The sequence below is a fragment of the Chrysochloris asiatica genome, unplaced genomic scaffold (assembly GCF_000296735.1).
Source record: "Chrysochloris asiatica unplaced genomic scaffold, ChrAsi1.0 scaffold00026, whole genome shotgun sequence".
Taxonomy (NCBI): domain Eukaryota; kingdom Metazoa; phylum Chordata; class Mammalia; order Afrosoricida; family Chrysochloridae; genus Chrysochloris; species Chrysochloris asiatica.
In genome coordinates, this window is record NW_006408544.1 from 6202665 (window position 1) to 6227053 (window position 24389).

The 24389-nt window shown below is 39.0% G+C and overlaps 1 protein-coding gene across 1 annotated transcript in view; it reads right to left on the reverse strand.

Annotated features, from left to right (window-relative positions):
• The window catches only part of TESK2 (testis-specific kinase 2), a 211009-nt gene that overhangs the window by 15845 nt on the left and 170775 nt on the right, over window positions 1-24389 (reverse strand). The window lies entirely within an intron of this gene.

Genomic DNA, 24389 nt, shown 5'->3' on the forward strand with positions numbered 1-24389 from the left:
TATATATACATACACACACACAAACATACATACATACTGAGGGCTTATTCTGAATCCACACACTGTGGTAGACACTGCACACAAACAAACCTTCTTTGAGGTGATCACAATCTATTAATAGAAATATAATACCATGTGGTAATGTGGTAAATGGTAAAATACAGGTATATTCAGGTCTGACTGCACAGAGGATAAAGCTGTCAACACAGCCTGGGCAGTTAGAGAAAGCTGCACAAAGAAATAATGAGTCTGGAAGGTTGATCTGGGGCAGCAGAAAAGGACAGTACACACAGAGGGATCAGCGCATGCAAAGTTATAGGTTAAGTGAGCCATGCATTCTGGAAACTAATTTAGTCTGACCAGAGTGCATTATATAGGACGGGCAGGAAGTGAGGTTGATAAACTTTGTTTAAATATGTAGTCTTAATCCCATTTACAGGGAACAAAAGAAGCATTTAAAGTGGGGTCCAGGCCACATGGTTATTGTTGTTGTTAAGTGCCCTGGAGTCAATTCTGATTCATCACAACTCTTTATACAGTTTCTGAGGCTGTAAATCTCTATAGGAGCAGAAAGGCTCATCTTTCTCCCAGTGAGTGACTAGGAGATTCAAACTACTGACCTTGAGGTTAGCAGCCCAGCTCATAATCCACTAAGCTATATGGTTATGTAGTTGTTGTTAACTGCTGTCGAGTCAGTTCTGACCCACAGTGACCCTGTATAAGGATTTCAAGGAGAAGCTGGTGAGCTTGAACCACCAACCTTGCTGATCAAACTGACTTTGCAGTCTAGTGCATTAACCCACAGTGCCACACATGGTTACAGTTGCTTTTAAAAGAAAAGATTATAATAGCTATGAATGGATTAGATGGAGAATATGGAGAAGAAGAAGTAAGAGATTATTGCAGTAATGCTAGTGAGAGATGAGCACCTGAGTCCAAACATGAGTGGAGGCACTAGAACAGAGGAAGATTCAATATGTATTTAGATGGCAGAGTCATTAAAAGTTGACCACCTGGTTTGGGGATGAGGACAACAAAAAAACTCTGAGGATGATCCCAGGCTGGTCCCTGAATGCAATTATTAGATCTCCATAATATAAAATCAGGAGCTGGGTTTATGAATCAACAGCAATGTTAAAAGATAGTAAGAGCTCTCTCAGGTCCTCATTTCCAAGATGACAAAGAAAAGGAGAAACAAAGGGTCGTGCCAAAAAGGGCTGCAGCCACTTGCAGCCTATTCGTTGCACGAACTGCGCCCACTGCGTGCCCAAGGACAAGGCCATTAAGAAGTTCGTAATTTGAAACATAGTAGGGGCTGTGGCTATCAGGGATATTTCTGAAACGTGTGTCTTTGATGCATATGTGCTTCCCAAGCTGTACATGAAACTACATGATTGTGTGAACTGTGCCATTCACAGCAAGGTGATCAGGAACTGTTCTCGTAAAGCTCGGAAGGACTGAACACCCCCACCCCAATGATTTAGACCTGCAGGTGGTGCCCCACGACCGCCAACAAAGCCCATGTAAAGAATTGAGCCCTTAAAGGCTGAAGAAAAACTAACCTGTAAGACAATAAAATTAAAATTATACTTTGTGGCAAAAAAAAGATAGTGAGCTTAGCTGAACACATTGAGTCTAAGGTGCTTGTGGGACAGCACAAGTGGAGATGTCCTACAAATACACAGCGTAAAGTCTAAGCTAGAGATTAACAGCGAAGAGGCAACATTACTCAGCTGTAATAGTTACTGATGCTGAGAAATGCATGAACATGTCCACAGGTTAACATATAAGGAATTAACACAATTTCAAAGAACAGGAGTATTTAAAGAGGCAGACAACGGACGAAGAACCAAGCAAGAATGTCATCACAGAAGGCAAAGGAGAAGAGCATTTCAAAAAATAAATGATGAAAAGTATTAAGTGCTACAGGGCAAGTAAGATGAGGTTGAAAGTATATACTGGATTTACAACTAACCTGGTGATTGTCAACCTTGGCAAGAAAAGTTTCAGTAAAGTGGTGTACAGTAAGACCCAAGTGAACTGAGGAGTGAGTAGGACATAGGGGTATGAAGAAACAGTGCAAATGTACTCTTTCAAGAAATTTGGCTTTTCTTCTTTCCTATATAATTGCAGTAACAATGTGTTTAAACATAACCACAATTGTGTAGATGGAGCAGGATCAGGCTCCATCAGTGTTTCATTCTGTTGTACACAGGATCACTATGAGTCACAACCGACTCAAGTGCACCTAACACTATATATATATTTCCAAATTTGTGTATAACTAAACCCCAAACCAAACCCATTGCCATCATGTTGATTCTGACTCATAGCAACCCTGTATAAGGTTTCTGATGTGGTAAATCTTTAGTGGAGCATAAGTCTTCATCTTTCTTCTGTGCAGCAGCTGGTGGGTTTGAAATGTTAACCTTTTGATAAGTACTCCAGTGCTGATCCCACAGCGCCACCAGGGCTCCTTGTACTTGTGTATAGATGATAATAATGGGGGAGGGGTGCACTGGAGTTGATTCCAACTCATAGTGACCCTCCACAGGGTTTCCAAGGCTGTAAATCTTTACCAGAGCAGAAAGCCTCATCTTTCTCCCAAGGAACAGCTGGTAGTTTCAAACTGCTGACCTTGAGATTAACAGCCTGACTCATAACCACTATGCTACCAGAGCTCCTAAATAATAATAAAAGCAGCTAATAGTTAAGAGTGTTTACTAATGCCAGTTTCTAAGAACTTTACACATATGATCTCATCTGATCTGCACAATAACCCTAAGAGGTAAGCATTATTTTCATCTTACATATGAAGCAAGCAAACCATTTAGAGGTTAACTTGCTTAAGATTGTCCAATTATTAAGTGGCAGAGCTACAGTTCCCATCCAAGCAGTCTAGCTCCAGGGTCCAAATTTTTCACCACTGCATTACATTGGACATCACAGCATCTGAGTTAAAGAACCTCATACAGAGTGGTGGTGGCAGTGTGTTGTGGAGTCAATTCCGACTCAGAGAGATCTTGCATAGGGTTTCTGAGGCTGTAAATCTTTACAAGAGCAGAAAGCCTCAGCTTTCTCCTACAGAACAACTGTATAGTTTCAAACTGCTGACTTTGAGGTTAGCAGCCCAACTTGTAACCACTACCCTACCAGAGCTCCTTTCATACATAGTTGACATTCAAAAAATTTTGTCAATTAACTAATTTACTTAAGCCTTATATAATGGACAATGTTCCTCCACCTTCAAGAATGAAAAGAAAAAGGGGAAAATTTCTATTTAAAAATGTATACATATATACTTATTGTTACTGTTGTAGTTAAGCGCCTTGAGCCAGTTGCAACTCAAGGCAACCCTCAATAAGGTTTCCAAGGCTTTTCAAATGTTTGCAGGAACAGAAAACCTCATCTTTTTTTAGCGGAGCAGCTGATAGTGTTAGAATAAGGAAACAAGAGGAAAAATTAGTGAGGAAGATTACTACTTAAGGCTGCTCGGAAAAGATAAACTGAGCCATAAAAAAACCCCTCCAAATACCAAAGACAGATAGTGGGGTATACACAAGATGAGAAATTATCACCTTATGAGGCTGGAACCCAGAAGGGCATGTGATTGTTAACCATGAGCTACCTATTAACTTCCCCCTTAAACAGTTTTCAGCACAGGCATAAAATCAGATATGTCAAGTATCCTAGACACCTCTGCAGTGGAATCCATCTTGAAATCCTAGTCTCCACCATGGATGCCAGATGCATGCACAGCATGGAAAAAAGGAGAGACAGGGAAGCAACACACTAAAGAGGAATTACGCAAACAAGAAAGCCTCCTCTTGTTTTAAACTGAGCTGAACAGCATCTACAGTTTAATCTCTCACTATAAATACACCTTAGACTGTGAGCATGAGGAGGAGACTCTGCTGTCTATGACTTGTGTTCCCTGCATATTCTAATAAGCCTCTTTTATACTATATTTCATAGTGTAAATATAGTATAAATTTTTTTATGCTTTCTAGTTTTCTGTAGCCCAATCTGGTAATAATAATGACCTGAAACCACCAACCTTGTGGTTTATAGTCCAGTGTTTATCCTACAAAGCTATCAGACTCCTATAAACGTATTCACATAAGTTATTATTCATATATAGACTTATTTTATTTATTTATACTTATTTTGGGGAGATAACAAATTTACAAAGGACTGGGTAAGTCTATACAGTTTAAAATTAGGGAAGGTGTGTGCCAGGGTTGTATTCTTTCACCATACTTTTTCAAACTGTATGCTGAGCAAATAATCTGAGAAGATGCCTTATATAAAGAAGAAGGTGGTATGAGGATTGGAGGAAGACTCATAACAACCAGCAATATGCAGATGATACAACATTGTTTGCTGAAAGTGAAGAGGACTTAAAATACTTACTGATGACTTCTAGAAAGGTGGTAGATTATACAGATTCACTATATAGACCCTCTACATCAAAGATATGAGAGACAAAATAAAACAGACAAAGATGAAAATTCTGGCATCCTGAACTTCAGAAGAAAGGTTAGAGAGGTGGATGGAGTGTTCACTGGGAGGAGAGGCCAAGCATGGATGGTGAGAGAGAGAGACTGACTGGTGAAGAGCTGGCCAGACACAGCTCAATCAAGACACATTAAGAGAAGAATGGATAAGAAAACAGGATCCTTTAGTATGCTGTCTAAAAGAGGCATATTACAAAGATGGAGAGAGCCTAAATGCCCATCAAGAGAAGAATGGTTAAACAAACTTTGGTACAGACATACAATGGAATACTACAAAACACTTTAGAATAATGATGGATCTGTGAAACATCTTACAACATGATTGAACCTGGAGGACAATATGCTGAGTGTAATTAATCAGTCACAAAAGGACAAACATTGTATGAGACCAACGTTCTAAAAAGTTAGGGAAAAAAGTGGTTTTCTTGATAAAAGTAATAATCTATGACAGGGAAAATTACTCATGGGCTAGAAGTTAGACAAATGTTAACATGGGTGACAGAGCAGGCAATATGCAACAAAAGGGAGGTTAGCAGAGGAAAGATGAAGGTAGTGGGAGACACAGAGAGGAATGTAATAGTTAAATAAAGTGAATAGAGGTAAATGCTGCTAAGTGTTGGTGCAAGGAGGGGACTGCAACCATCTAATGAAGCAAAGTATACAATTTGTTGAATGCAAAACTGATTATCTGCTCTGTAAACCTTCACTCAAATCACAATAAAAAGTTGGGGGGAAAAATGCCAACCACATCTACACACAAAACCTTACTGATAAAGATTAAAGACTGTAGCCTTCAATACTGGATTGCACCTCAATGCAAAGAAAGCAAAAATTATCACAATTGTACCAGTAAATAACATCATGATAAATGGTGAGAAGAGATGTTAAGTTGTCAAAGACTTCATTTTGCTTGGATCCACAATCAACACTCATGAAAGCAGCAGTCAAGGAATCAAAATTATTGCATTAGGCAAATTTGCTACAAAAGACTTCTTTAAAGTGCAAAATAGCAAAGATATATCAGTTTGAGAACTAAGGTGCTCTGATCCAAGCAAATGTATTTTCAATAACTTCACATACATATGCAAGATAGACAATGAACAAGGAAGACCATACATAGAAGAATTGATGCATTTGAGTTACGGTGTTGGAGTAGAATATTGAAAGTATCATAGACTTCCAGAAGAACAAACAAATCTGTATTGGAAGAAGTGCAGCCAGAATGCTCCTTAGAAAGTAGAATGGTAGGAGTTTGTCTTTCATACTTCAGACATGTTACTAGGAGATACCAGTCTGTAGAGAAGGACACGATGTTTAGTAAAGTGGAGAGTCAGCGAAAAAGAGGAAGACACCACCCCCCACACCCAAACAAGATGGAGTGACACAGTGGCAGCAGCAATGGGCTCAAATACAACAACTGTGAGGGTAGCTCAGTATTTCATTCTCAAGGGTACCTAACAACAGTAACAATAGGTAACTGAAGAGATGTTGCTGTTTTGTTGTTTAGTGCTGTTGAGTTGATTCTGACTCATAGCAACCCTGTATAAGGTTTTCCAGGAGTGACTTGTGGGTTTGAACTGCCAACCTTGAGGTTAGCAGGATAGTGTTTATCCTACAGCACCACACCAGGACTCCAGCCTATGAGACAGAAGGCAAGAAATCTGAATTTTAGACTAATTCTGCCTCTTAATAATCATGTAACTTTGGAAAAACCAGTTAATAAGTTTATATTTCAGTTTTTGAGAGAAGAGATGAGACTTTCTGCTCCCACAAAGATTTATAGCCTTGGAAACCATATATAGGGTCGCTACGAGTTGGAATTAACTGACGGCACCTAACCACGACAACTTCAGTTGTATCAACTACAGAGAAGATATAATAATCCCTCATCCACATAACTCACGATGATATTATGAAAGTCTAATAAAAACATATGAAAATACTTAGGGAAAAAAAGATCCACATGATCTAAGATATTCTGATGTGTTAACATGTTATTGTTGTTGTTAGAACCAGTTGGGGGCAGCACCATACAGCACTTCAGATCCTTGGATGTGGCAAATCAGGTTCCACAAGGTAAACAGACAACTAAAAATATACTTAACTTCTCTAAAAGGAAACCTGTTGATTGGCTTCATCCTGCTTGATAATCTATCACTGGGAATATTAAAACAAGATATAATTACAGCATTAGAACAGCATTACCTTCTCTTCACTCTAGCTGAATCTGTTCAAGGTTCATAGTTGAGGTTTGCTGAGAAAAAACAACTGAGCTTTCAACTTCCAAGCCACTTGGGGGCAATGAAGCTGACATCTAGTCACGTAGGAAAATTTCCTTAGCTCTGAAAGTCCAAAGGTATGAAGAAGTGGTGGTTCACTTCATTGGCATGGTAACACATGTGATTTGGAGGCCTGTCATGGGAAGCCACTTGGGTTTCCTGAGTGAGTGACAGGCAGAAGACACTGTGACAAAATGATTGTATTATGCACTCTCTGTGAGTCAGGCTAGGCCAGAACTCTGGGTTTGGGTTCAGAGTAGCACACGTTTACTATGTATAGCAATGTCTCTGAAGGCCTTAAGAAATTTATAGACTAAGTCAGAGTGTAGGGAGAAGAAGTAAACGGTAAGTCAAAGTAACAAATGTCACCGACTGGCTTTTTCAGGAAAAGTGAATAAAGCACATAACAGGACCAGAGAAGGAAATTAAATGGAGTTTATTTCTCCAGCCATTTCTCTTGCCAGCCTTTGGTGAATACAAATGTGATGACTCCGGGCCCTCAGAAACCACAACTTCTCAATGTCTCAAGACTTTTGCATGTATTGGGAAAGGAAGTTTGAGATCTGCCAACAAGGAAGGTTTCTAACTTTCTACACATAGTATGTGCCCGTTAGCTGGAACATTGACTTCCCCATAGTAACTGCAGGTGCAGACTCAGCTGTTGTGTCCACAGATCAACTGCCTCTGTGGGAAGCAGAGACAAGAGCAATCGCACAAACGCATTCAGCATTTACTTTCAGTTTTCTTCTAGGTCACTCATTACACCTCAGGCAGCTCTACAAAACAAACTAAGGCTCACAATGAATAACTGTGTGTTAGTAACTAAACATTATTTAAATAAACCTTCATTATTAAAAATGTAAGAAATCAAAAGCCAGCATACTAAAAAACATAAATCACCAAGGGGGAGATATGGACAATAGTTCTCTACTCAGGAGTATCAATCAATTCACGTTATTTCTACAAAAATTTATGGAGTACTCTTTCATTTACCAGCATCTCCACACGAAAGTGGGTCTTGTTCATTTACTTCAACATTATGTGGCCCAAAGTTTAGAACAGTACCTGGCACATAGTAAATGTGCATATAAACACCCAGGTCATACCTTAAAGAAATCCAGGTGAGACACATGGATAGTAAATAATACCAATAATGCCACAACAAAACCAAAACCCACTGTTATCCAATTGATTCTGATTCTTAGTGACCCCATAACACAGAGACGTTCCATAGGGTTTCCGAGACTGTAAATCATTACAGAAGCAAACTGCCTCATCTTTCTTCCATAGACATAATGGGTTTGAACTGCCTACTTTTCCAACCCATCATCTCCACAGCCCAACCCTTAAACTTCCCACCAAGGATTACCAGGGTATATGAAAAAACAAATACCCATTGCCATGAAGTCAACTCAAACTCATAGCCAACTTAGAGGACAGAGAACTGCTCCTTAGGGTTCCAAAATAAGTCTTTACAGGGGCAAACTGACACAATTTTCTTCTGTGGAGCAGTGGGTTTGAACTGCTGACTTCATGGTTAACAGCCCAACTCTTAATTCACTGTGCCACCAGGGCTCCTTTCAGAGTATATGTCAAACCAAACCCACTACCATCCAGTCAATTCCAAATCATAGTGATGTCAGACAGCAGGGGTCAATTCTGAAGGGCATGAAAGTAGAAACCAATACTTCCTAAGGAGTTTGGCAGGTTTCTGGGAAGAGACATCTGAATTGGATCCTAAAGAATAGGTAGGAGCTATCCAGGTTGAAGAGTATAGGCTCTTCCCAAAAATCCCTATAGGCTCTTTGTTGTTGTTGTTAAATGCCATCGAGTCAGTTCGGACCCATGGCAACCCTGTACAGGGTTTCCAAGGAACGAATGGTAAGCTTGAACTGCTGAACGTACAGTCCAGCGCATTAACTTAACCACAGCACCACGCTCTGGTGGGTAACAAATCTGGCACAGATAGACAAAAGCATGCTTAAACAGGAGTATTCTAAAGCACCACTAGGCAATACTAACCTCTCCCAGAGGTAATACTACACCCAGGACTCCTGTTTCCAGCCCTTGCTGATTCTAGTAAGCTGCAGTAGCCTCATCTAATCATAACCAATCAGAAGAATAAGACAAAACAGTAGCTTTTCTTTTCTTTTTTTTTTTTTTTTAACTTTGAATTATCAGTATACAGATATCTGCAACCAAACAAACTTATCTCTGAACTGTGGTTCAAAGACATTCAAAGAGTTTCAGAAGAAAATGTCAACTGTAAGAATTATACTTTAAAAAAAAAAAAAAAACCTACTCAACTGGCCTAGAGCTAGGGTATTTATCCATGGTAAATAAGCGAGTTGCCACATAACTAGTAGAGATAGTTTGCAACCTAGGTTGCGCTAAAGAAAATCTATTAATCTATCCATATGAATAAAACTTCTTTTTAGGAAGATCTCACAGGTGGCAGGATAGAGGAGAAACTGAAGGCAGAAAGACAAGTTTGAAGGGTATTTCAACAGTCCTCATAAAAAGTGACCAAATACATAACTTAGAATTCTGTATGGGGAAAATGGGCTAAAATCAGAATACAGAGGGAATTATTAAAGGAATTAGTGACAGACTGGAAGATATCGGAACTCAGGAAAGAGAATCAAAGGCAACTCAGGAATTTTAAATTGAGGTGTCCAGAACAGCAAATGGTAAGAGATTCCAGAATCTTACGTGCTATCAGGAAGTCAGAAACCAAGCATCACTGCCAAACAGCCAACTCAGTGGTTTTTTGGCACTCTACTCCATGGATAGGCTCTATTACAGAGGAGGGCCTGGGCTCTGACCTAGTTTGTACTAGCCACTGTATGTTCGTTGGTTGGTTCCAAACACAAAGACTAGCAGACATCCCATCCTGCTGGCATGGTTTAAAGAAGAAAAGAGAGCTTTGTTACTCCACTGGGTAATTCCAGGACAGTCATCATAAGAGTGCCCTGTGGGAGGCTTGTGCTGCAAAGGAGCCTCCTGTTCTCAGCTCAAGAATCCACAGCCACTCCAAGCATACATCCACCATGGTCCGAGTATGCCTCCACTCCAGGAGGTCCACTACGGCCTGCTACCTGCCTGCCTGAGACAGTCAGTAGTAATGAGTGGATTCAAAGAGAAGGGGAATGTTAACTCTTGGTACAAAGTAAAAGACTTGGAGGAGAGCCTTCTCCTCTTATATCTTTCACTAACCCAAAATATGTTTCAGAACATGTAAATCTGTTTCACTCTATATGTTTTTACTTATTATTATCTATTGCCCAGAATATGTTTTCTCCTTTATAACTTTGCTAATTCTTATTCATCCTTCTAAACAAAGCTAAAGGACTTTTTCTGGAAACCATTCCCATACAACCTATCCCACACTTTCTACCACTTTAGCACCTTGTATGTACTTCTACTAGTGCCTTGGTGGTTCTGTAAGATAAGGACAGGACTACTAATTACAAGTTCAGCAGTTCAAACTCACCAGCTGTTCCACAGAAGAAAGAAAATGCTTTCTGTTCCTGTAAGATTTATAGCCTCCAAAACCCTATATAGGATCCCTATAAGCTGGAATTGACTCAATGGCAGTTGGCTGGTTGGTGTAATTCCACTATTTCCAATCACACTACTATACAGCCTTGGTGGCAGAGACGACATTTTTTTCAACTTTGTACACCCAGTATCCAGTGAAACCAACAATAAACTGCTAAATGAACAAATATATGACTGATTGCTTTAAAATAAATGAAGGCAGGTTTTAAGTACCCTCATTACTGAAGGAAGGTTGCCGGGTGGTACAGTTAACCAGCTTGGCTGCTATCCAAAAGTTTGGTGGGTCTAGTCCCCCCAGAGTTGCCTCAGAAGAAAGATCTAGCAATCTACTTCTGAAAAAACAGTCATAGATAACCTTCTTGGGGACCTATTACCACCAAGATAAAATAGCCAAGAGTGGAATGCATGCTTTGGACTTGGAGTCCCTGCACCATAAATCTCCTAGATCCAAGGGAAGATTGATGTAAATATGTATGGAGATCTCCAAGGACTACTGGGCCTACAAATGCTTGAAGGAAACAAGGACCTTTCCCCAGAGCTGACAAACAGGAAACCTTCCCTAAAAGCTGGCACTCTGAATTTGGACTTCCAGCCTTCTAAACTAAGCAGTGACAAAGAACAAGAAGTATTCATATATCTTAAGAAATGCTTATTTCATATCAAGTGTTAAGCATTTGGATGGACACTTCACTGTCATGTGGGAAAAGCAGGTTCCAAATCCTTCCCATCCACCCCACGTGAAGGCACACTTAGTATGATGCACATGGAGAAAGCTGCAAATTAGAGAGCAGTAGCAAAGGAGACCACGCTCAGTTCACCTTTCTACTGGCTTAACTGGGCCTCGGCACCTGTGCTGTGACACGGGAGCACACTAGAGGCAGTCCATTCTTAGCTGAACAAAGGATACTTACAGTATTCCTCATCAGAAGGAACTGTAAGGGTCATCACCAGGCACAGGCACAGAAATGGAGTGGGCTAGGAGTCTACACTTCTCCCCAGTGGTAGCAGGTTTGTGGCTGGGGAACCTGTGTAGAAGACTCTTCATCTACAAACAGACACACAGGAAGAAACTGCAGGGAGAACTAGACAAGATAGATAGAAGATCAGACTGACAAGGCAGACACCTACATAAGGACACAAAGGGCTGCAGAAGAAGCACAGCAGGATGGATGGGAACCAGAAAGACCAAGCTGATGGAGAATAGAAGACAGTGAATGTTTCATGCTTCAGTAGCTACCAAATTTACACTATCCCTTAAGCAAGTCTGTCATTCACATCTGTGAATCAAAAGCATTGAATACATCTACTGCATAGCAGAAATTACCTATACATTTCTCTGACACAAGTCAAAAAAAACAAGGAAACACCGGAATAGAAACTTTACAAGACATTACAAAACAAATACATTCTTATTTTTGGAATAATTGGTTGTTGTTTTTTTAATTAATTCTTCTTATGCTGATACCAATATATTTGTAAGTTAAAGATAAAAAAGGTGTTGGGATCTGATGTCTATGTGATTATGGTGCATAATCAATCCTATTGAAGCACAATCTTAAAATCTTCAAATATTTAGCATTTTTATTAATTTAATGTTTAGCTATAACCTTTACCACAAAATAGTATTTATTTCACACTTTCATGAAAAATTTACAGTGCATTATTCTATATTCCATGAAAAGATGCAGTCTGCAATGATCTTTCTTTGAATGTTAAGGGTAATACAGTAGCCTGCAACATCACTTTAAACCCTGGTTCATTCACAGGACAATGGAAAGATATGGTTAAGAAAGTTCTTAATAATATGAACTTGTCTGAGTTTTGCTTCTCTTCTGAAAGTTTAATAGCGATATAATTAACAGAATTTCTAGAGCAGTGATTTCAGATGAATCAAGTCTTTATGCAGTTTCCTTTGTGTCACTGGTTCCTTACTGTTTTCATATTTCAAACCCTTACTGCATACTTCTCCTGAAAATACTAAAATAACTGTTATGATTTCTGTTCCTTACTGTACCGTGACTTGGAAATCTATATTTTAAAAATGTATCTCCTCAAAAAACAAAAACAAAAAAATGTATCTCCTCAAATGCACAAAACAAACAACAAATCTAATTAAGCTACTGTAAACCTGATGAATCGCAACTGACTCATGGCAGTTGGTGGTTAATTGGAGACCCTCTCAAGTTAAGTCATTAATATAACAAGATCAAAGAGAGAAATGCTCTTTTATAGAAACTTTCTGACAAATATCATGCAAAACCAAATATTTAATAACTTGTGCTATATGGAAGTATTTAATAACTTGTACTATCAGGAAGACACTACGGTCCACACAGGAATCCTGGCATGGTGCTATAGGATAAACACTGGACCATAAGATTGGTTTGAACTGCAAGGTAGACAGTTCAAACTCACCAGTCACTCCTCGGAAAACTTATACAGGGTCACTATGAATAGAAACCAACTAGACCGCACTTAACAACAACAACATGGTCCACATATATGCAAGTTTAGGCTGAAGTTGAAAAAAATTAAAACAAGTCCACAATGCCAAAATATAAACTTGAACATATCTTATTTGAATGTAAAGATCATCTGAAGAACTGATTTGATGCATTAGACACTAATGACCGAACACTAGAAGAGTTGAGGTTTTCAACTCAACTCAACATCAAGAACATCATACACAAAGAAAGAAAAGGTCGTTAATAAGATAAGGAGGGGAAAAAAGACCAAAATGGACATCAGAAGAGATTCTGAAATTTGCTCCCCAGCACAGATGCTAAGGTAATTGGGAGAAATGAGAAGATATAAAGAACTGAACAGATAATTTCAAAGGGCAGCTCAAGAAGACAAAGTTAAACACTGTAATGAAATGTGCAAAGATCTGGAGCTAAAAAACCAAATGGGACACACATGCTCGGCATTTCTCAACTGAGAGAACTGAAGAAAAAATTCAAGCCTTGACTTACAATATTGAAGAATTATTTGGACAAAATATTGAATGATGCAGAAAGCATCAAAAGAAGATGGAAGGAATATAGACACTGTGCCAAAAAGAAATGATCGATGTTTACCCAGCTTAAGAGGTACCATATGATCAAGAGCCATTGTTTCTAAAGAAAGAAGTCCAATGTGCACTAAGGCATTGGCAAAGAACAAGGCTTAAGGAAATGAAGGAATACAAATTGAAACCTTACAATAAATTGATGAAGCAATGGAGGCACTCACTCATCTATGCCAAGAAATTTAAAGACAGCTACCTGACCAACTGGAGTCCTGGTGTGGCGCTGTGGGTTAATGCACCAGACTGCATAGCCGTTTGAACTGCAAGATCAGCGGTTCAAGCTCACCAGCTGCTCCTTGGAAACCCTATACAGGGGTCACTATGGGTCAGAACTGACTCAACAGCACTTAACAAACAACAACCTGACCAACTGACTGGAAGAGATTCATATTTGTGTCTACTCCAAAGAGAATAATAGGCACAATGAGAAACCATCGGACAATATCATTACTATTCCATGCAAGTACATTTTTGCTAAAGATAATTTAAAAATGGTTGCAACAGTACATTAACAGGGAACTGTCAGGTGTTCAAGCCAGATTCAGATGAGGACATGGAATGAAGGATATCACTGCTGATGTCAGAAGGATCTTGGCCGAAAGCAAAGAATACCAGAAAGATGTTTACCATTGTTCTGTTGACTACACACAGGCTTTTCACCATGGGGATCATAACAAGCTATGAACAGCATTGCAGAGAATAAGTATTCTGGAACACTTAAATGTGCTCATGGGAAATCTGTATATAGACCAAGTCTATCGAACAGAACAAAAGGACACTAAATGGTTTAACATCAGGAAAGGTGTGCAACAGGTTTATATTCTTTCACTATATAGAGATCTATCTTGAAGTGGAATGTTGTCTGTGACAGGACAATATTCATATGCCTACAAGGAAGACCAGCTAATAGAAATGTTATTCAAATTTATGCCTCCAACCACTATAACCCCAGATGATGAAATTAAAGAAGTCTACCAACAAGGACTAAGGTGCACCTGACCCAAGCCATGGTATTTTCAATAATCTCATATGCATGCGAAAGCTGAACAGTGAATAAGGAACAATTGATGTTTTTGAGTTATGGAGTTGGAGGAGAATGTTGAAAGTGACATGGGCTGCCCATAGAACCAATAGATCCGTTTTGGAAGAATTGCAGCCAAAGAGCTCCTTGGAGGCCAGGATGGCCAAACTTCGTTTCTCATACTTTGGACATATTGTCAGGAGGGACCAGTCGCTGGAGAAGGATATCATGTTTGGTAAGGTAGAGGGTCAGAGAAAAAGAGAAAGACCCCCAAGAGATGGATTGGCCAAGTGGCAGAATCAATGGACTCAAGTGTGGCAACAGTGGTGAGGCTGGCCCAGGATCGGGCAGTGTTTCGTTCTGCTGTGCATAAGGGCACTATGGGTCAGTACTGACTCGATGGCACCTAACAACAACAACAACAGACCAACTTCTTTAGTCAGGAATTGATCAACCATGCTATCAATATGCATTGATAATTACTGGTTATTGGAATCAGAAGGTTGGAAATGAAGAGGAATGATCAGTAGTTGGAAAAGCCTTGATGATAGAAACGATGCTGGATATCACATGACAGAATTTTGCAAGACCAATGACTTATTCATTGCAAACACATTTTTTAAGTAACAAAGAAGGCAATGATATACATGGACCTAACCTGATAAAATTGACTATACCTGTGAGAAGAGACAGTGGAAAAGTTCAATACCATCAGCCAAAATAAGGCCAGGTGCAGAATGTAAAACAAGCTATCAATTGCTCATATGCAATTTCATTCAGCCTGAAGCTGAAAAAAATTAAAACAAGTCCACAAGAAACAAAATATGACCTTGATCATATCCCACCTGAATTTAGAAACGATCTCAACAACAGATCTGATACATTACACACTAATGACTAAAGACCAGAAGAGCTGTGGGGTGATATCAAGAACATCATACGAGTAGAAAGGAAAAGTTCGATAAAAAGACAAGAAACAAAGAAAAGACAGAAATGGATGTCAGAAAAGACTCCAAAACTTGCTCTTAAGTGCAGAGAAGCTAAAGCAAATGGAAGACAAAGGAAGTAAAACACCAGAAAACAATATTTCAAAGGGCAGCTGGAGAAGACACAGTCAAGTATTATAATGAGATATCCAAAAACCTGGAGTTACAAAACCAAAAGGGAAGAATACACTCAGCATTTCTCAAGCTGAAAGAATTGAAGGCAAACTAAAGCCTCAGTTTGCTATATTGATGGATTCTATGGGCAAATTTCCACATGGAATACTGATTTGGTGCTGTGGGTTAGTGCGATGGACTCTAAAGTCAGTTTGAATTGCAAGGTCAGCGGTTCAAGCTCACCAGCCACTCCTTGGAAACCCTATACAAGGTTGTTACAAGTCAGAATCAACTCAACAGCACTTTAAAAAAATATGGGCAAAATACTGAATAATGCAGAAAGTATTTAAAGAAGATAGTAGGAATACACAGTCACTGTACCAAAGAATTGATGATAATGAAGGAAAAAGTCCAAGTAGCACTAAAGGCACTGGTGAATAACAAGTCTCAGGAATTGATAGACATGAATCTACAAATCTAAGAAGCTGAATGAACTCACAGTAAGTAAGCAGAAAGAGATCCACACCAAGACACATAATAATGAAATTTTTGAAAACCAAAGATAGAATATTCTGAAAGCAGCAAGAAAGTAGGAAAATGCCACATACAATGGAGCCTTAATAAGACTAAATGCTTATTTCTTCTCAGAAACCTTGGAAACCAGAAAGCTGTGAAGTGACATATTTAAAGTGCTGAAAGAAAAGATCAAGAATTTCATATCTGGAAAAACTATCCTTTATAATAAGGGTAAAATTTAGACATTCTCAAATAAACAAAGGCTGAGGGAATTTGTGATGACAAGATCTGCCCTGTAAAAATGCTAAAGGACACTAACAATAACTCAAAAACATATGTAGAAAGGAAAAAGCCCAGTAAAGGTAATCTTATGGGCAAGAATAAGGTCCAGATTTAAAGTATTTATGGTTTATAATTTTAGTAGTTATAGCCTACATTATTCCAAAAAACATAAAGTTGTAATTTAAAATGTATGCTATTGAGCAGATACTATATAAGATACCAATTATGATTTTGTTGTTGTTATGTGCCGTTGAGTCGGTTCTGACTCATAGCAACCCCGTATAGTTTCCCAGGAATGGCTGTGGTGAGCTTGAAGTGCCAACTTTGTGATTCAAACTGACCTTGTAGTCCAGCACATTAACCCACAGCCCCATTTATGATAGCCACTACAATAAGAGGGAGAAGGAGTGATATGCTTAAAAACTTTATAAAAAGTTTTTGTAGTTACTGAATTTAAGCTGGTATCAATTTAAATTGTTAAGTGTCGGTCGAATCGGTTCTGACCCATAGCGACCCTGTATAGGGTTTCCAAGGAGCAGCTGGTTAGCTTGAACCGCCTACCTTGCAGTTCAAACCGATTTGCAATCTGGCGCATTAACCCACAACGCCATTTAAGACGATAAACGTAATTCTTATTTGTAACCATAATGAAAATATCTAAAAGATATAAACAAAAAGAAATGAGAAGGGAACCAAAATACTTTACTACAAAAAACACACACATACACACACAAAAAACTAAACACAAATGATGGCAATACTAGAGAAAATGCTGGACAAAAATGTATAAGACACAGAAAAAGTAAAGCGAAAAATGGATGAAGTAAATCCTCCCTAATCACTAATTACTTCATATTAAACTGTTCAATGAAAAGGTGGAGAATAGCAAACTGGATAAAAAGCATGATCCTTTTGTATGTTGTGTACAAGAAGACACGTCTTAGACCCAAAGACATAAACAGATTGAAAGTGAAAGAATAGAAAAAATATTCCATGCAAATATTAAGCAAAAGAGAGCTGACGTGACTATATTGGTATCAGATAAAACAGACTTTAAGTCAAAATCTATTTGAAGAGATAAAAATATATAATAATAGTTCATTAAAAAGATACAACTATAGATGTATATGCACCTAACATCAGAGAAAATATATGAAGCAAACACTGTCAGAATTGAAGAAATAGTTGTACAATAATCATTAAGATTTAAGCATACCAATTTCAATACTTAATAGAACACCTAGAAAAAATATCAGTAAGGAAATAGAGAATTTGAACAATATTGTAAATCAACTAGACCTAACAGAAACATTTAAAATACTTCACCCAACAACAGCACCATTGTTGTTGTTGTTATGTGCCCTGGAGTCCGTTCCGACTCATAGCGACCCTGTACAGGGTTTCCGAGGCTGTAAATCTTTACGGGAGCAGAATGCCTCATCTTTCTCCCGCGGAACAGCTGGTAGTTTCGAACTGCTGACCTTGTGGTAAACCACTATACTACCAGTGCTCCATATATACTCTTCAATGCACATGGTTCATTTACCAGGTCACAAAACAAGTTTCAAAAAATTTAAAAGACTGAACTTACACAGAATATCTTCTGTGAAATTAATATAGAAATTAATAACAGAAGGGAAACTGAAAAATACACAAATATGTGGGGTTAAACAATACATTATTAAACCAATGGATGAAGAAAGAAATCAGAAAATACTTGGGGCTAAATGAACATGAAAGCATATATACCAAAACTTATGGGATGCAACAAAGGCATTGTTGAGAAGGAAACTTATAATAGTAAAGGCCTACATTCTTAAAAGAAATCTCTCAAAGCAATTGCAACTTGGGGAATTAGATAAAGAAAAGCAAACATCAGAGAGGAAGTAAATAAAATACAAAAACAAAAGAAAGAACCAAATAAAAAAAGACTTGAAAGCAAGAACTCAAACAGATTTTTGTTCATCAATGCTCACTGCAGCATTACTCACAATAGTCAAAAGGTGGAAACAACTCAAGTGTCCATCAACAGCTGAAAGGAAAAACAAATGTGGTATATGCATAAAATGGAATAATATTCAGCCAAAAAGAGAAATGAAGTTCTGATACATGCTACTACTACACAGATGAGTCTTGAAAAGATCACGTCAAGTAAATAAGTCAGAAACAAAAGGACAAGTATTATTCCACTTGCATGAATAACAGTGATGAGGGTTACATAACATATGTAGAATAACTCAAATTCATCAATTCTTCTATGGTCTTTCTTTTTCACTGTTCAATTTTCACATGCATATGAGATTACTGGAGTCCTGGTGTGGCGCTGTGGGTTAATGCGCCAGACTGCAAAGCCATTTGAACTGCAAGGTCGGCAATTCAAATTCACCAGCTGCTCCTCGGAAACTCTATACACGGTCGCTATGGGTCGGAACTGACTCTACGGCACTTCACAACAACAACAATGAGATTACTGAAATGGATTGGATAGAAACACCTTTGTTCTCAAACTGAAAACTTTGTTCTTGAATACTTTGAAGATGTCCTGTGTAGCAGATTTGCCTAATGCAATACGTCATTTGATTTCCTGACTGCTGCTTCAATGAATGTTGATAATGGATCCAAGCAAAATGAAGTCTTTGACAACTTCAATCTTTTCTCAATTCACCATGATTTTATTGGTCCAATGGTGAGGATTTTTGTTTTCTTTATATTGAGATGCAATCCAAAGACTGTAGTCTTTGATCTTCATCATAAAGTAGTACTGATGTTGTTAGTGCCATCGAGTCAGTTTCAACTCATAGCTGGTGGGTCTGAACTACTGACCTTGTAATTAGCAGTCCAGTGCTGATCCTACAGTGCCACACCAGGAACCCACAGAGCCAAACCAGGAGTAATAGTTTTCCTTAAACTACTCCATGGAGTCCCTGGGTGAAGCAAGTACTGTCTAGCAGACTGGCAGTTTGAATCCACCCTGAATCACCTAAGAAGACAGGCCTGGTGATCTGTTTCCAGAAAGTAACAGCTTTGAAAATCCAGTATAGCAATTCTGGTCTGCACATATAGGTCATTATGAGTCAGCGTCAATGCCATGGCAACTAACAACAACAAAAGCCATTCCACATTTCAAAAATAGGTATGGCTCTGGCCCCATAGTTTGCCCAAGGCAGGAATCAGACAACTTCATCTGACGCAAGGTAAATAAAGTCCTTTGAATACTCTGTACTAAGCTACCAAAAACAAGAAGAAAAGCAGGCACAGCTAACAGCAATATCACAGTACAACCAAGAAATTGGACTCGGGGTCTGACTGCGCATTTTCATAAATAATGCATGAGTTTGGTCACTGAACCCACAGAGCTTCCTTTCATTGTAAGCTGTTTGATTATATAAGGCTTCTTATAAGTCTGACAAAACCAACTCAGATGCAACACATATCAACTCACATACAAGAAGTTTCCAAAGTAACTACTGTTTAATAAAGAAAGAAGGTATATGATGACAGTAGGAATGGGGTGAGGAGGAGAGGTATTTTAAAAAGTCTACAGAAGCCTTCCGTATACATTCCCACTCATGAGTCAAGTTTAAAAGCTTTTCTTTCAGTACCAAGTATCTGCCTGCCTAAGGTAGCTTTGCTGTAAAGAAAATTACCTCACCAGATCAAGAAATATTCTGCAATTGCTATGCAATTTTGTACTGTGGACAAAAATAAAGAAGCACTTACCCTAGAATAAAATGCAAGAGCAACCCTAAAATGTTCTACCCACCAAGCAATTCATTTGCTGCCTCCTTTAACCAGCGTTGTCACCTAATACTCCTGTCCCAAAACTCCACACTCTACCCATTCCCTAAAGCACCAGTATTTTAGGCTGAGAGTTTCTATACAAAGAACTTCCCCCAGCTGTGAGGATAGCAGCTTTTTTGTGACATTTTAAACAAGTTTAAAAGGAAGAGGGTTATGAAGCTATGCATACTGGATCTAAAGGCATCTCTCTCTGTTCTCCTCTCCTTTCCTCCCAACTCTTCCACCTCCATCTTGGCTGTGGAAGAGAAAACATAGCATGTACATTGCTGGCAGCATCTTTTGGTTATGAATGACAAAAACCAGCATTAGAAGGAAGTTGGCAGTGTAAACACAGAGCAAATAGATGGAAAGAAAAAGGATAACAACATCTATTTATCTGTTGAATTAAACCTACCCTTCCCCTAATAAATTGCTGGAATTCTACTTATAGGAGTCCTTTTGCACTATTGTTGTTGTTAAGTGCCGTGGAGCCGGTTCCAACTCATAGCGACCCTGTACAGGGTTTCCGAGGCTGTAAATCTTTATGGGAGCAGAAAGCCTCATCTTTCTCCCGCAGAATAGCTGGTAGTTTCGAACTGCTGATCCTGAGGTTAGCAGCCTGATTCATAATTGTAAGGGTATTAAACTATTTTCTTTGTTTACATTAGGCAAATCTGCTGCACAAGAACTCTTTAAAGTGTTCAAGAGCAAAGATGTCAGTTTGAGGATTAAGGTGTGCTTGACCTAAGCTATGATATGAAAATTGTCTAACTTTTCCAATAGCCTCATATGCACATGAAAGTTGGACAATGAATAAGGAAGAGCATAAAATGAATGCATTTGAGTTATGATGTTGGAGAAGAATATTAAAAGTACCATGGACTGCTAGAAGAACAAGCAAATCTGTGCTGGAAGGAGTACAGCCAGAATGCTTCTTAGAAGCCAGGATGGCCAGACTTCGCCTCTCATATTTTGGACATATTATCAAGGGACCAGTCCCTGAAGAAGGACATTATGCTTAGTAAAGTGGAGGGTCAGAGAAAATGAGGAAGACCTCTAACAAGATGGATTGTCACAGTAATATCAGCAATGGGTTCAAGCTTAATGACTGTGAGGTTGGCATAGCAGTGGACATTGGTTCATGCTGTTGTGCACAAGCATTTCAATGTCAGAAAAACAAAAGTCCTCACCACTGGACCAATAAACAACATTCTTATCAATGGAGAAAAGATTGAAGTTGTCAAGGACTTCATTCTTCTTGGATCAACTATCAACACTCGTGGAAGCAGCAGTCAAGAGATCAGACGACGTATTGCATTGGGCAAATCTGCTGCACAGGAACTTTTTAAAGTATTGAAGAGCAGAGATGTCAGCTTGAGGACTAAGGTGTGCCTGACTCAAGCCATGTTATTTTCAATAACCTCATATGGATGTGAAAGCTGGACAGTGAATAAGGAAGAACGTAGAAGAATTGATGCCTTTGAGCTGTGGTGTTGGAGGAGAATACTCAAAGTGCCATGGACTGCCAAAAGAACCAACAGATCTGTTTTGGAAGAAGTGCAGCCAGAGTGCTCCCTGGAGGCCAAGATGGCCAAACTTCATCTCTCATACTTTGGACATATTGTCCAGAGGGAACAGTTTCTGGAGAAGGATGTCATGCTGGGTAAGGTGGAAGGTCAGAGAAAAAGAGGAAGACCCCTAACGAGATGGATTGGCCAGGTGGCATCATTGATGGCGTCAAGTGTGGCAGAGGTAGTGAGGTTGGCCCACGATCGGACATTGTTTCGTTCTGCTGTGCATGGGGTTGCTATGAGTCGGTTCCGACTCGATGGCACCTGACAACAACAACAAGTCAGTACCAACTCAATGGCACATAACAACAACTATCTATTTAATGATGAAGAAAAATCTTTCTCATATAACCAAAAATACATATAAAGTTAGGCAAAATTGCATTCTATCAACACTACACATGCTATATATAAAAGACCTTCTGTACTGTTGTTGTTAAGTGCCATCGAGTCAGTTTCAACTCACAGCAACCATGTATAGTTTCCCAGGAGTGGCTGTTGAGTTTTGAACCACTGACTTTATGGTTCAACCTGAACTTGTGGTCCTGTACTTACCCTACAGCACCACACTAGGACTCTGTACTGTGGGGAATACAAAACTGAACTAAGAGCAGCATGTTATAATAAGAGCATGGGCTTTGAAGTCAGATGAATGTGAATCTACTTTGGGAAAGTCATTTAATTTCCCTAAGTCGAATAATTTTCTCTTCTATAAAAAGGAGGAAATAAAACCTATTCTACAGAGCTGTGAGAATTCTAGCTAATATAAGGCACACCAATAGGCCCATCAAAACCAAAACCAAACTCACCGCTGTCAAGTTAATTCCAATTCACAACAACCATATAGGACAACGTAGAACTGCTCCATGGGGTATCCAAGGCTATAATCTTTACAAAGTGTCCTGGTGTGGCACTATAGGACAAACAATGGACTGCTAACTGCAAGGTCAGCAGTTCAAACCCATCAACCGCTCCTAGGAAACCCTGTATAGTATTGCTACAAGTCAGAACCAACTCAATAGTACTTGATAACAAAGCAATCTTTACAGAAGCAGACTGCCTTATCTTTCTTCTGCGGAGCAGCTGGTGGGTTTGAACCAGTGCTTAACCACTGTGGTCCTGTACTTATCCTACAGCACCATACCAGGACTCTGTACTTTCCTAATACTTATGGATAAATGAAAGACAAGGTCAAATCTTGTCTTTTGAGTCAAAGATATAATTCTAAAGCACTGTTGTTCCCACAAGTCAGTTCCAACACATAGTGACCCTGGGCTTGAACCACCAACCTTGTAGTTAGCAATCTAGTGCTTATCCTACAGCACCATACCATTTGTTGTTGTTAAGTGCCGTCGAGTCGGTTCCGACCCATAGCGACCCTGTATAGGGTTTCTGAGCAGCAGCTGGTTGCTACCCCATATATTTGGATTCCTAATTCAATTCAATATATTTAAATGGTTCCATCTGATTTTTTACCAAACTGTTTCACCTTGACAAATACAGGCAGTGCCTGGGCTATAAATGTCTGATAGATAATTCTGACTTGCTGTTTAATGTAATGAAATTATGCACTCACTTTGAAATGATTAAACCATACTTGAAACAAATTCATTATCATAATCACCTTGTTGTATGTGCAGCTTTTGTATCACTGAAAAGGCTTTGAACCTTTTCTCACATTAAATCTACTGCCATCGGTTAGATTCTAACTCATAGCAACTCTATAGGCGAGAGTAGAACTGCCCCAAAGGGTTTTCAAGGCTGCAAATCTTTATGGAAGCAGACTGCCAAACCTTTCTGCCATTTATTATCCCACAGAGCGGCTGGTGGGTTTGAACTGTCCACCCTTCATTTATCAGCCAAGTGCTTCATCACTGCACCACCATGGCTCCTTTTTCTTGCACTAAAGTAACGCTACATGAGAACCATACACACCTGTTCAACTGACTACAAATTATTAAAGACATAGTTAGGAATGGACCTTGTATGGAACCTGAGGATTTGCTTAAAAACATAGAATTCTATCATTATTGTTGTATTTGTTATTGATGTTGTTAGGTGTTATTAAGTCAGTTCCAACTCATAGCGACCCTATATAGAGTTTGCAAGGAGTGTTTGATGGGTTTGAACCTGAGATAGTGTTGTTTAAACCGACCTTGCGGTCTGTGGTTTATTCTATAGCACCATATCAATTGTGATCCATACCAGTGCTAGGTACAAAAGAGCAAATACTGCACAGCACAGTATCAACCTCAAAATAATTCCTATGTTTGAGCCAATTGTTGCAGCCACTATGTTTGTCTAGTTCATTAAGTGTCTTCTTCTTTTTCACTGACCCTCCTCTACTTTACCAAGATGTCCTCTTCCAGGGACTGGTCCCTACTGATAACATAGAGAGAGTACATGAAACACAGTCTTGCCATCTTTGCTTCTAAGGAACATTCTAAATATACTTTTTCATTCTGGCTGTATTCTTACTTGTTGTTGTTAAGTGCCACTGAGTCTATTCCAACTCATAGTGACCCTGTAGAGAGTTTCTGAGGCTTTACATCTTCATGGAAGCAGAAAGCTTGACCATAAAGCTTGACATCTTTTTCATGCAAAGCAGTTGGCAAGCTTGATCCATGGACCTTGTGGTTTGCAATCAAGAGTTTACTGTATAGAACCACTGCACAGTATCCTCCTTACTAAAGGT